This window comes from Solanum lycopersicum, chromosome 7 (assembly GCF_036512215.1).
Source record: "Solanum lycopersicum chromosome 7, SLM_r2.1".
In the NCBI taxonomy this organism is placed as follows: Eukaryota; Viridiplantae; Streptophyta; class Magnoliopsida; order Solanales; family Solanaceae; genus Solanum; species Solanum lycopersicum.
Window position 1 is genome coordinate 57,639,932 of NC_090806.1, and position 13,625 is coordinate 57,653,556.

Consider the following 13,625-nt stretch of genomic DNA (forward strand, 5'->3'; position numbering starts at 1 on the left):
TGTTAGGCCAAAATTGGGTGTCAACAGCTGTCCCTTTCGTTGTGTATGATTGATGAAAGAAATCGTGGACAACGAAAATTGACAAACCCAATTTTGACGGAAAACATGACCTTTGTAGAGAAGTGCGGTTCCATGTGGTGGAAGTCAATTCCAAACCTGTCTCCAAAAGGTTCTATGATGCGTTGCGTGTTTGTTGAAGTAGTTTGCACCTGTTTTTTTTGTTTTTTTTTTGAAGAAACTTTTTTTTTTGATTTTTTTTTTGAAGAAACTCATCCTTTCGAATGCTTTTGACAAAGACCAAGCTAAAGCTCGTCAGCTTAAAAATACAATTTAAATGGGAGACAGCGTCTTCCACCGTGTCGACACTTAATCTCTCTCCTCCACATTTTACGTCAGTTGAGGTTGAGGGATAAAAATTTCCTTTGAGATGCACGATTCTTTTTCTGGCAGTGCATGATTGCTTGTAGGGCATGAATATCTTCCCGCGATGCGCCAATTTTGCGAGGGATGGAATCTTTTCGCGATGCATAAAATTTTGCGAGGGATGGGATCTTCTCGCGATGCATGAATTTTCTGCGAGGTATGGAATCTTCTCGCGATGCATGAATTATCTGCGAGGTATGAAATCTTCTCGCGATGCAGGAATATTGACTCGCAATGCATGAATATTAACTCGCAATGCATGAATTAACTCTCGATGCATGAATTGACTCTCGATGCATGAATATGAACTCGCTATGCATGAATTTTCTGCGAGGTATGAAATCTTCTCGCGATGCATGAATTTTCTGCGAGGTATGGAATCTTCTCGCGATGCATGAATTATCTGCGAGGTATGAAATCTTCTCGCGATGCAGGAATATTGACTCGCAATGCATGAATATTAACTCGCAATGCATGAATTAACTCTCGATGCATGAATTGAGTCTCAATGCATGAATATGAACTCGCAATGCATGAATTTTCTGCGAGGCATGAAATCTTCTCGCGATGCATGAAATCTTCTCGCGATGCATGAATTTTCTGCGAGGTATAGAATCTTCTCGCGATGCATGAATTATCTGCGAGGTATGAAATCTTCTCGCGATACAGGAATATTGACTCGCAATGCATGAATATTAACTCGCAATGCATGAATTAACTCTCGATGCATGAATTGACTCTCGATGCATGAATATGAACTCACAATGCATGAATTTTCTGCGAGGCATGAAATCTTCTCGCGATGCATGAATTTTCTGCGAGGCATAGAATCTTCTCGCGATGCATGAATTATCTGCGAGGTATGAAATCTTCTCACGATGCAGGAATATTGACTCGCAATGCATGAATATTAACTCGCAATGAATAAATTAACTCTCGATGCATGAATTGACTCTCTATGCATGAATATGAACTCGTAATGCATGAATTTTTTGCGAGGTATGGAATCTTCTCGCGATGCATGAATTATCTGCGAGGTATGAAATCTTCTCGCGATGCAGGAATATTGACTCGCAATGCATGAATATTAACTCGCAATGCATGAATTAACTCTCGATGCATGAATTGACTCTCAATGCATGAATATTAACTCTCGATGCATGATCTTCTGCGGGGCATGTATATCTTCCCGCGATGCATGATTTTCGTGATGCATGATTTTTAACGAGGCTTGGATGGATCGATAATGTTCCAACTGTAACGAGGTGGATGGCTCGATAATGTTCCAACTGTAACGAGGTGGATGTCTCGATAATGTTCCAACTGTAACGAGGTGGATGGCTCGATAATGTTCCAACTGTAACGAGGTGGACGGCTCGATAATGTTCCACTGTAACGAGGTGGATGTCTCGATAATGTTCCACTTCAAATGAATTTTTGAGATCCTCTCAAAAATTCTGTCCCAATTTTAATTATGAAGAGAAATGAAAATCTTACTGGGTATATGACCGAGCCGTTGTGGCGCCTACGTATCCCGTTGGAGCAGGAATCAGGTCAAACGTAGTTCCCCTTGTGGATGATGAGTGCTGCAAAGAATCTGAAAGATTATCAGTAGAAAATGCACAATATGAACATGATGGAATATGCAAATGGTATTCCTTGCTATATTCAAAGCCTAAAACAAGACATATCACATTTTGGGTATGGACAACTCAATGAAGTAAAATAGACGTCTCACACATATAAGATCAACTTAATGACACCTCTTAAAATGAACAGCTCAAAAGACAATTTTTTTTTTCAAAATAAAAAAAATGTGAGGAGATAGTCAAATCTTCACCACGATTGGTACCAACAGTTAAGATTGCAGGTAATTTTTTTTTTTAAGATTGAATTAAGGTAATTCCTACAGCTTCAAGTTGTTCCTCAAATATACTTAAGGATCAACAAGATCCGTTCATCTTGTTTCAAACAAAGATTTTGAATTGTATCAATCCTCATGTTTCAAGTGCCCTCACGACAAAGGCTAGTCCTATTTCACACATAATTGAAACATTTGATTATAAGACATTTTTCAAAGTGCACTCACACTCACAAGAATGTTCAATGTACACAACTGTGATGCCATATGCTTGACCCTTATGTAAATCTCCGCTAATGTGAGAACATTTGGAATGAGATCATGTAGGGCTTGTAATTGGCTTGTAACGTAGGCTTAGGGATGGGTAGGATATTTATTTGAGATAAAAGTGACTGAATTCCTCCTTGAGCATCACACAAAATGTGTGCTCTTAATGATTGGTACTCCTTTGGCGTTAGATCCTCTTCATTGTTTTCCGCCATCTCAAACTCTTTTGAATTCTCATTTTTAATGCATTTTCCTTCTTTATTTTTTTTTCTGAGCTCTTTTTTTTTTAGCTTTTTTCCTTTTTTTTTTGAGTCCTTATTCCTTGGAGCTTTTCTTTTATTCAATTCTTCATTATAATAATTTTCCTTTTTGTTGGAATATTTTCCTTCCAACCTTTCACTGATCCTGTAAAGAAATTTTTTGCCTCTCTTTATTTCTTCCACTTTTTTTTTCTTTTTCTCTAGAATCTTTGCTTCCTTGATTTTGAGAGACTCAATATCTTTGCTTTTTGAAATTTGAAACATTGATCTACTTTTATAATTTGCACATTCATTGTATACTCAAGAAGGTTGGGCCAAGAGAGGATAGTGCTCGTAAGCACTCAAAAGGGTAGTGGTTAAAATGTGGTTGTTCAAATGAAGGTTTCAGGCTCAAAATGGGAAAACTAGGGATTAGTGTAATTTGGTAGGCTTTGAAAGGCACAATCGGGTCAAAAAAGGCCTACAATCCTTCCTCAAACCAAACCTTACTCATGATTTCACCTCGAAAAACATTCAGGTCAAGTTCTAGATCAACAGTGTAACACAATTGAACTTTGATCAAAATCTCACCACACAATGCGCATGAAACATAAGGGTAGTTTTATTCTTATCTTGATTGAATGCAAGAGAATTTTCAAGCATCACAAAAGTACAGATAAGAGGTACCATGAGAATCTGTAGTTTACCGTAAAGTCAATCTTTTCAACCATATCGAATGTATTTACACGCTCTTAACTGCATAGGTTCCGACCGAGTTGAAGACATGACCTTACAGTATGTACAATTTTTTTTTTGAAAAATAATTATACCGAACCCAAGAAGGGTTGCCTACATATCTCACCAAAATGAGAATCAAGTATGCGTAGTTCGTGCAGATATGAGTTGAAAAATATGCATGAAAAATATGCACAAACTTTTTTTTTTCCAGAAAAAGATAATACCGAACCCAAGAAGGGTTGCCTACGTATCTCACCGAAATGAGAATCAGGTACGCGTAGTTCGTGCATATAAGGCATATAATAATTTAAAGATTTAGACTACTCAAAGAAATTCCTGGGTCTAACGCCACTGAAATTTGTAGTCATGAATTTATTTATTTTTTATTTTCACCAATATATTTTATAGCCTCTTAATCGTCAATATTTATACTGTCTGTTGAATGTATCCTGTGAATTTATACAGTAACGATTTGTTGTACTCTTTTTGGATGTTTTCTTGAATCTTTGTCTCCTTCTAATTTTCACGAGATCCAAACATTGTTATGACCATCCCCGACTGATGTGGGGATGATATCCCTACAAAAATATGAGAAATATGTGAGAGGAGAACCGACATGCAAAATAATAATAAAAATAAGTGGATCCGACCTCATAGTCAAAGACTCCCCTAATTTATTGTTTTGACTTGATATTAATGTCTTGTGAAATACAGGGACTCGAATTTCGTAAATCCTCTTGTCTCTTGCGGCTTCGGACAAATAATGATTTCTTGATTTGAACATAAATTAATTTTTTGCTGTAAAGAAGAACAACTCAAAATGTAAAAAGTGTTAGTTCATGTACATAATGAATAATGTCAAATATCACACAAATAATGAATAAAACACATAAATACTGTTCTAATTAAAGACAAACTAAATATATTACATAGTATACAAACAATTATTGCGCGTTCTATACAAATATGTGACCCTTTTATACCTAGGGTAGGCCTATCGATTTGAAGGATGTATAAGTCATTTCAAAATATTTCATTGCCCTTAAACTCAAAATTATACAAACTTTATAAATAAAACTTAATGGGGATACATAATAGGGGAAATGTATACAAAATAATATGTCTCACACATGGGTACGACCCTAAACTATGCCTCCGCGAAATATCCTTCTGCTTTCTTGATTTGTTGTCATATCCGGGTGCTAAGATCTTCGAATAGGCTTGCAGCTGATGAAGCTCTTTCTTTAACCTAAACAAACTATAATCTAATATTTATCCTATGAGACAATGATTTTCTCAAACAACATATACATCCTTCAAATTTAAACACACAAGTATGAACGTCCATTTAAGCCGTGGGCCGTTTTGGACTCAAGGTGGTCTTCTAATGGACCTAACACGCCTTGGGTATTGGGTCATCTTAGTTCAAATGCGCTATTTTTTGGGATTTTGCTCGACTCTACACTAGTTTACAAGGAGTGAGTTGTATTTATAGTGGAAAAGTTAACCCAAGCGGACTACTTGAGCTGAGACAGTTAACGATCGTTGACTATCAAGTAGCCAACTACACTCGTCAGGGTGCCCCGAGAAAATCTTTGGTTAATGAACGACTGCGAACCCACATAATCGTCCTTTAGTGGAAATGAAATAATTGTCGTTTGACGGAAAATATTATGCCATGAATGCAATGATAATATACCCACAACAGGATAAATAATGAATAAATACAATATACAAATAATCAGCGAAATATAAAAATACAAAGTATAACATAATAATAAAGCAAAAATTTCCTCAATTTGAAAAAATAAATAAATTCATATTAGTTAAAACCTCTAAAACTCCCCAGCGTAGTCGCCATTCTGTTTACATCCCTACTGTGTTAAAATAGGGCGAAACGTCGCGGCAACTCGAAAATAATTAATTGATTCAATTTTAACAAAGTTTTAATAATAAACGAATTTTGAAAAGAGTCGCCACCTAATTTTAGGAAAACTAGGAAACCAATTATTAATCTACGAAACCAAATTGATTCTAGATAAGGGGTTCAAGTTATTCCGAAGGGAAGGGGTTAGGCACCCTTCGGAATCCACAAATGTTGTTCCCGGCTGAATTCATTTTTTTTTCAAATTGAGGAAGAATATAAAATAATGTACAAGTATAATAAACATTCAATATGCACAATAAAATAAAATAAAATAATAATTATCGGCCTAAGGTTTGCCTAACGTCAATATTTACAATAATGAAATAAAAGGAAAAGCACCTCCGGGTACCTGTAAACACACTTAGTAAAAGTGTTAGTAAAGAATAAATATAATTAAAATTGAATAAACCAAATAATAACTAAAAAGAAAAATCCGTCTTATTAACATGGAAGGCCTTGGAAATCGACGGTGATTTCTTCATCGGCCAATTTCAATAACTAAAAATATATATAAACTTGAATTAGATTTCCGTCTTTTAAAATGGGGAGGCCTCTAAACCCGACAGATAGATTTTTTATCGGCCCATTTAACACTATTTCAACACAAAATCATACGAGATTATCAAAATAAAGTTTTAAAATAATATAATATGCAACCACTAACAAACAATATTCAAAATAATTAAAAAAACAGAGACTAGCAAGATAATTGATAGAAATAGAGCAACAACTCATATAATAAATAAAACATAAGTAAAATTGAAGTCAACAGAGGACAAAAATAAAAAATAAGAAAAAGAACAAGAATAAAATAAAACTAAAATACAATACTAACATATTCTAGAAATTTACAGTAGCATCTTTACAAATGTTACAGTAAGTATTTCTATAGAAATCGCTTACAAAACAAAAGCAAATGAAAGAACCAAACCTAATTGACATACTCAAAAAAAAAATTTAGCAAAACAAAGTATAAAATATATAAAACAAATATAAGAAGCTCACTAGAATAAGTATTCAAACAAGGTTGCACACGTAACAAAAACACTACTAAATATCAGTAATAACAAAAATTGATAAAGAAAACAATAATAGTAAATAATGAAATAAAAAGGAATAATGGAAACAAACAGTGAGGTTTCGCCGGAGTTTTGCATTTCCAACTGTTGTAAATGGCTTCCACCGTTGTGGGTTCTTTGAGATCAATGCAGCACGACTTGGGAATTTTAGTGTTGTTCCATCTTGAAGCTGTCTAAGATCTGGCGTCCGTTCGGAGCTTCGCCGTAGCTTGGAGCTCATTTGAATGGCAGCAGGTTACCTGCAAAAAAAAAAAGAGAAAAATCGTGAAAGGGGAGAGGGGAAGGGACTGGCCATTTGAGGTTGTTTCCGGTGATTCTTTCACCGGAAAAAGGGGGAAAACTAAAGAGTGTTGTGATTGTTTTGCCAGAGCTTTCGAAGCTCGTCGACTTTGTTGTTGTTTGGTGGAGGAAACTCGTGGGTTTGTTGGCTGTTTGATGGAAATCGAGGGCGGGTTTGGTTGCTGGAAATGGTTGGAGAGAGTAGAAGAGGCGAGGGGAGGAGGAGAGGTGGCTGACGGAAAGAAGGAGAGGAAGAAGGGAGAGAGAGGCAGCTGTCGGGAGAGGGAAGAAGGGGGCTGTGAGGGAGAAGGAAGAAGGAGAGAGGAAGGCGGCTGGGTGGTGTTTGGAGGAAGAGAGAAGAGGAAGAGGGAAGGAAGAGGGAGAGGGAAGGTCGGCTGGAAGGAAAGGGGAAGAGGGGAGGGGCTGGCGGCTAGGAGATGGAGAGAAGAAGGGAGAGGGGGCTCGGCTGGGAGCAACTGGGAGGAGAAAGAGAGGAGAGGGGGCTGCGGCTCCCTTTCTTTTTTTCTCAAAATTTTCCCCCTCTTTTTGACCTAGTTAACAAGCTAAATAAAACTCGAAATGGGCTCAAATGACGGGCTTAACGTTGTGGCCCAAAATTACGAATTTTTTAAAAATGTTAGGCCAAAATTGGGTGTCAACACTGAGCATGCTTCCTTGTAAGACTGAGGCTTAGTGACAATAGAGAAAGCACACAAATAGGAATGGTATTGTAAGGAGATTAGTATAACGCAAACAATGAAATAAAGAATGATGTAATGAAGTAGAAGCAGCATGTGTAACAAAGTCAATCATCCATGTAGGTTGCTTCCTAACTCTGTGAGACTGCCTCAAAGGCCTAGGTTCAATATCAGCAGGCATAGTAGGAATTTCAACATCACCAACCACAATATCAGGAATAATGTCTGGGATAGCAGGAACAACATCATGTTGAGGAGATAAACGTGAGTCATTAATAGGAGGATCATTAGTATCTGCAGATATGTCTAGGAAAACAGTAGGAGAGGAAGATGTAGTCTGGAAAGGAAAAGAATCCTCTCTAAAACTAACATTCCTAGATATGAAAAAATTGTGAGTAACTAGATTATACAACACATAACCTTTTGTAACTTCAGAATAACCCATATATACTGCAGGAACAACTTTTGCTTCAAGCTTATCACCAAGAGGTAAACACTTAGCATAACATAAACAACCCATTGTTCTGAGGTGTGTTAAGGACCCTTTAACACCATGAAAGACTTCAAAAGGAGACTTGTTGTTGAGTGCTGTAGATGGCAACCTATTCATCATGTAAACAACTCCAAGCACACAACGACCCCAGTATTTAATAGGTATAGTTACCTGGAATCTGATAGCCCTAGCCAGTTTTAAAATGTATCTGCGTTTTTTCTCTACCACCCCATTTTTTTGTGGTGTGTAAACACATATTTTTTGATATATAATACCAAGAGATTTAAACAAAGCATGACAATTATAATTGACAAATTCAGTGCCATTATCTGATCTCAATACTTTGACTCTTTTTCTAAATTGTGTACTGACTAGCTGAAAAAAGTTTCTCAATACTACCACCATATCACTCTTTAATTTCAACAAAAATATCCAAAGTCTTACGAGAATGATCATCCACAATAGTCAGAAACATTTTATAACCATCAAAGGTAGAAACATGAAATGGTCCCCATAAATCCAAGGGCAACAAATCAAAAATACAAGAAGACAGATTCTCACTATTAGGGAAAGATCCACCTATTGGCTCCCCAAATACCTTAACATCCACCTATCGGCTCCCAAATACCCTCCATCCTCCTTTGGGTCCAATATTGACCACTTTTATAACAGATAATCATTTAAATAATTTTTTTAAATACGCGGCGAACATATATTGGTTACAATTTAAATACTTATATTAACGTTTGAACTCATGCATTACTAATACCCAACCCGAATTGACTACATTCGACTCAAGTTAATCATACCCGATCAAAATTAGCTACACATGTCTCAAATTATATTTAGCCCACCGATTAAAATAAATACCCTCCATTCCCAACATCTCGCTTCCTCTTCCAACCTTACTTCCCCAATATATTCACCTAGAATCTCAAAAAATAATACCTAAATACACTTATGTATCACCATAAAATATCATAAGTGTTTTTGGTGATTTTATATGGTGATACATGTGTGTATTTAGGTAGTGTTTTTTTGAGATTGTAGACGAATAAATTGAGTAAGAAGGTTGGAAGATGAATTAAAATGTTGGGAATGAAGGATATAGTTATTTGTTTTAATCGGTGTTCTAAATGTACTTTAAAACAGGTGTAATAATTAATTTGAATTGAGTGTAGTTAATTAGGATTGGGTATAATGAGTGATTTTTAAATTAATTTAAGTAATTAAATTGCATCTAATAGATGACCGCCACATATTTTTTAAAAAATACTTAAATGATAATCCATTATAAAAGTGGTCATTATTAGACCCAAAGATGGATGACAAGTGCTTGGGGGACAATATTTGTATAAATATGTGAGAGTCAATAAATGATTGAAGGGTAGTTTTTTTACCATTTTCAATAATTTAAAAATGTTTTAAGCCCTTTATCATTTTTAATATAAAGGACAATCGTTGTTAGATGAAGAGAGTGATTACTACTTATGAATCGTGAATTTATAATAAGGTAAGAATATATATTGATGTTTAATGGTAGAGAATTTGGTGGAAAGTTAGTTAGTCGTTGAACGGAGAAATTGGTTCGAACCTAAGATTATCGGATAACACATGTTTACTGTGCTAAAGCACGAAAATCGTTATCTCTCCCAACTTCATCATTAATCAATTTTAATCATATTTTTAATCTTTTGTATGAAATTAACAAAAAGAAAGAGGAACACATCACTTGCCTTCTAAGGTGTCATTTGTTTTTATTAAGATTAAGAATCTGAATACATGTCTAAATGATTAAGATGTTGTGTCTAGATTTGAATACTATGATTAAAGATGATTTATCTTTTAGTATCTAAATGCACGTCAAGATTCATAGTAAGTGATATTTTTTTTTGCATGTCTAAATATCTAAGTCCTCTTATTATAACATGGTATTAGACTACTAATTTTATTGAGACATTTTTGACATAAATGTTAGGATCGAATTCACGCACACACACTAGATGAATGAAGAACACAAGAACTTTCAAGAGAAAAGAGATGAGAAGTCTAGAGAGAGAGAGAGAGAGAAATCAAATATTTCGTGGTAAAACCCCGTGAGTAAACTTCCACAGCGGTGAGGTATATTTATATTAATAAATCAGAGTATTTTTGGTTACAGAGAATAAATAGGAAAACCTAAAATAGAGAATAAATAGGAAAACCTAAAATAGAGAATAAATAGGAAAACCTTAAATTAATCAGGCTCCACTACCTAACAATTCTCCCACTTGGAGATTGACTCAGTCATCCAAAAAATACATTCTCAAAAAAAAAATCTCTTTATCATCGACATCTTTACCGCACCGCAACATCTGTAGCAAAAAAAACAGAAGACCAACCGAGGTTTTACATAACCTCAGTTTCCCAACATCAACACATTTCGTCGACATGTTTGTCGGGTTCTTTGCACCCTCTATATTCTCCAAGCACATATCACCATCCTCCACTGCCCTGCGAGTGAAATGGTATCGCCTTCTGATGTGCTTTGTCTTTGAATGATAGACTGGATTTTTCACCAACTGTATGGCACTCTGGCTATCTGAGTAAAGAATCTTCTCGCTCTGCTTCTTGCCCAATTCCTCAAGATAATCTGTCAGCCATATCATCTCTTTCCCAACTTCAGCTATTGCCACATACTCAGCTTCAGTAGATGAAAGAGAAACACACTTCTGAAGCCTGGACATCCAACTCACTGTTGTTCCACCTATGGTGTAAATGTACCCGGATGTACTCTTGCTCGATTCAACATCCCCACCAAGATCAGCATCCACAAAACCCTGTAGAGTCACCTTGTCTTTGCCAAAACAAAGTGAAGTACTGGATGTACCGCTCAGATATCTCAGAAGCCACTTCACAGCTTCCCAATGCTCTTTCCCAGGGTTCGCCAAGTACCTGCTAACTACTCCACTGCATGTGCTATATCAGGTCTAGTGCAGACCATAACATACATCAAACTACCAACTGCTGAAGCATATGGAACATGTGCCATGTGATCAAGCTCCTCGGCAGTCTTGGGTGACTGCTCCTTTGACAATTTAAAGTGATTTGCCAATGGAGTAGTCCTGGGTTTAGCATCATTAACCCTGAATCTGCTCGGCATCTTCTCAATGTACAACTCCTGAGATAGATTTAAAGTGTCAGCAGATCTATCCCGAGAAATCTTCATCCCCAAAATCTGCTTTGCTGGACCCAAATCTTTCATCTCAAACGCTGCAGACAACTTTGTCTTCAGATTGTTAATCTCCCTCATACTAGATCCTGCAATCAACATATCATCCACATACAAGAGTAGAAAGACATATGAATCAGTGTATTTCTTGAAGTAACAACAAGGATCCTTTTCAGCTTTGCAGAATCCACTCTTGGTCATGAAGGAGTCAAACTTCTTGTATTACTGCCTTGGTGCTTGCTTTAGTCCATACAAGCTCCTGGTGAGCTTGCACACCATGTGTTCCTTTCCTGGAACCACAAATCCTTCCGGTTGCTGCATATTGATCTCTTTGTCTAGATCTCCATGTAAAAACGCTGTTTTTACATCCATTTGCTCTAGATGCAAATTTTCCGATGCAACAATACTCAACAGAATTCGAATAGAGGTTAACTTCACAACAGGAGAAAATATTTCAGCATAATCAATACCTTTCCTTTGTGAATATCTTCAACCACTAAACGAGCCTTGAACCTTCTTTTGCCATCTGGTTCAGTCTTGATTCTGAACACTCACTTGTTCAGCAAAGCTCTCTTCTCTGCAGGTAACTCAGTCAACACTCATGTGTCATTCTTCTCAAGTGACCTCATCTCATCATCGATGGCTTGCTCCCACTTGATCGAATCCTCCACCTGTAGGGCCTCATCAAAAGACTCTGGTTTCCCCTCATCAGTCAGCAATAGATAGTGTAATGAAGGTGAATACCTATCTGGTGCCCTGATGGATCTGGATGATCTCCTTAACACTTGCTCAGGTGTAACTTGCTCCACTTCAGATTCTTCAGTAGGATTTGGTTGAGTATCTGCTTCGACATCTCTGGGGTTACTTTTCTCCAACTCAACCTCAACTCCCACTTACTTTGTAATCTCTAGAACCTTCTACTCTCTGTCCTTGTACAGGACAGACTCATCAAATGTCACGTCATAATGTCTCAGGATCTTTCTGTTCTTATCATCCCAAAACCTGTAACCAAACAAATCAGAACCATATCCTATGAAGTAACACTCACAGCCTTAACATCAAGTTTGTCTCTCTTTTCTGGATCAACATGAACATAAGCAGTGCAACCAAAAGTCCTCAAATGTGAGTACTTGAGTTCTTTTCCTGTCCACACCTCCTCTGGAATCTTGAACCCTAAAGGAACTGATGGTCCCCTGTTGATTAGGTATGCAGCTGTGCTCACAGCATCTGCCCAAAGTGTTTTGGGCAGCCCACAGTGTATCCTCATACTTCTTGCACGCTCATTCAATGTTCTGTTCTCATCAATCTGATTCCCTCAGCTGCACAGAATGCCTTGAACTCTGATTTGTCATACTCTCCTCCATTGTCAGACCTTAGGCATTTGACTTTCAAACCGGTATGATTCTCAACTTCAGCTTTCCACTTCTTGAAAGTTTCAAACATATCTGACTTATGCTTCAAGAAGTAAACCCATACCTTCATGCTGAAATCATCAATGAAGGTAACATAGAATCTGGATCCTCCAAGTGATGATACTGGTGATGGTCCCCAAACATCTGTATGGACCATTTCCAACCACACTTTCTTTGGCTCTCTAGGAGTCTTTGTGAAGCTTACTCTTTTCTGTTTGCCCATAACGCAAAGACCCATATCAACAGACTTCAGACCCTCTAATGCTCTTTTTGCAACCAGCATCTTCATTCCTTTAGTACTCATGTGTCCAAGTCTATTGTGCCACAGACATGAACCGGAAGCACCTTTAGCAACAGCGGCCATGTTTATACACCCTGCAGTGGTGTACAAGGTTCCAGATTTGGTGCCACGAGCTACTACCATAGCACCTTTCACGATCTTCCACGAACCTTTCCCACACTCTGCTGCATATCCCGTGCTATCCAACTGACCAACAGAGATCAGATTTTTCTTGATCCCAGGAATATATCTGACATCCTCCAATGTCCACTGGTTTCACGAGGTGGTCTTTATGCAAACATCCCCCTTTCCTTCAATCTCTAAGGCTTTATTGTCAGCAAGATATACTTTTTCAAAATTTCCAGATTTAAAATTTTGGAACAACTCCTTGCTTGGAGACGAATGTAAAGATGCACCAGAATCCAAAATCCATGATTCAACCGGGCTGTTTACACTAAGGATTAGAGCATCCCCAATGTCCTCAGCTGAATTTACAGAATCATTGTCATCTCCAAATTTCTGATTCTGTTTCTTCTTTGGCTTTATACAGTTCGTCCGAAAGTGTCCTTTTTCTCCACAGTTTCAACAAGTCACGTTTGATTTGTTCAGTGATTTTCCTCGATTCTTTGATTTTGATCGACCATGTTGATTTTGGCCTTTCGTCTTACTTCTCCCCCTTCGATCAACGCTGAGAGCACTGCCCGATGAATCTCCCACT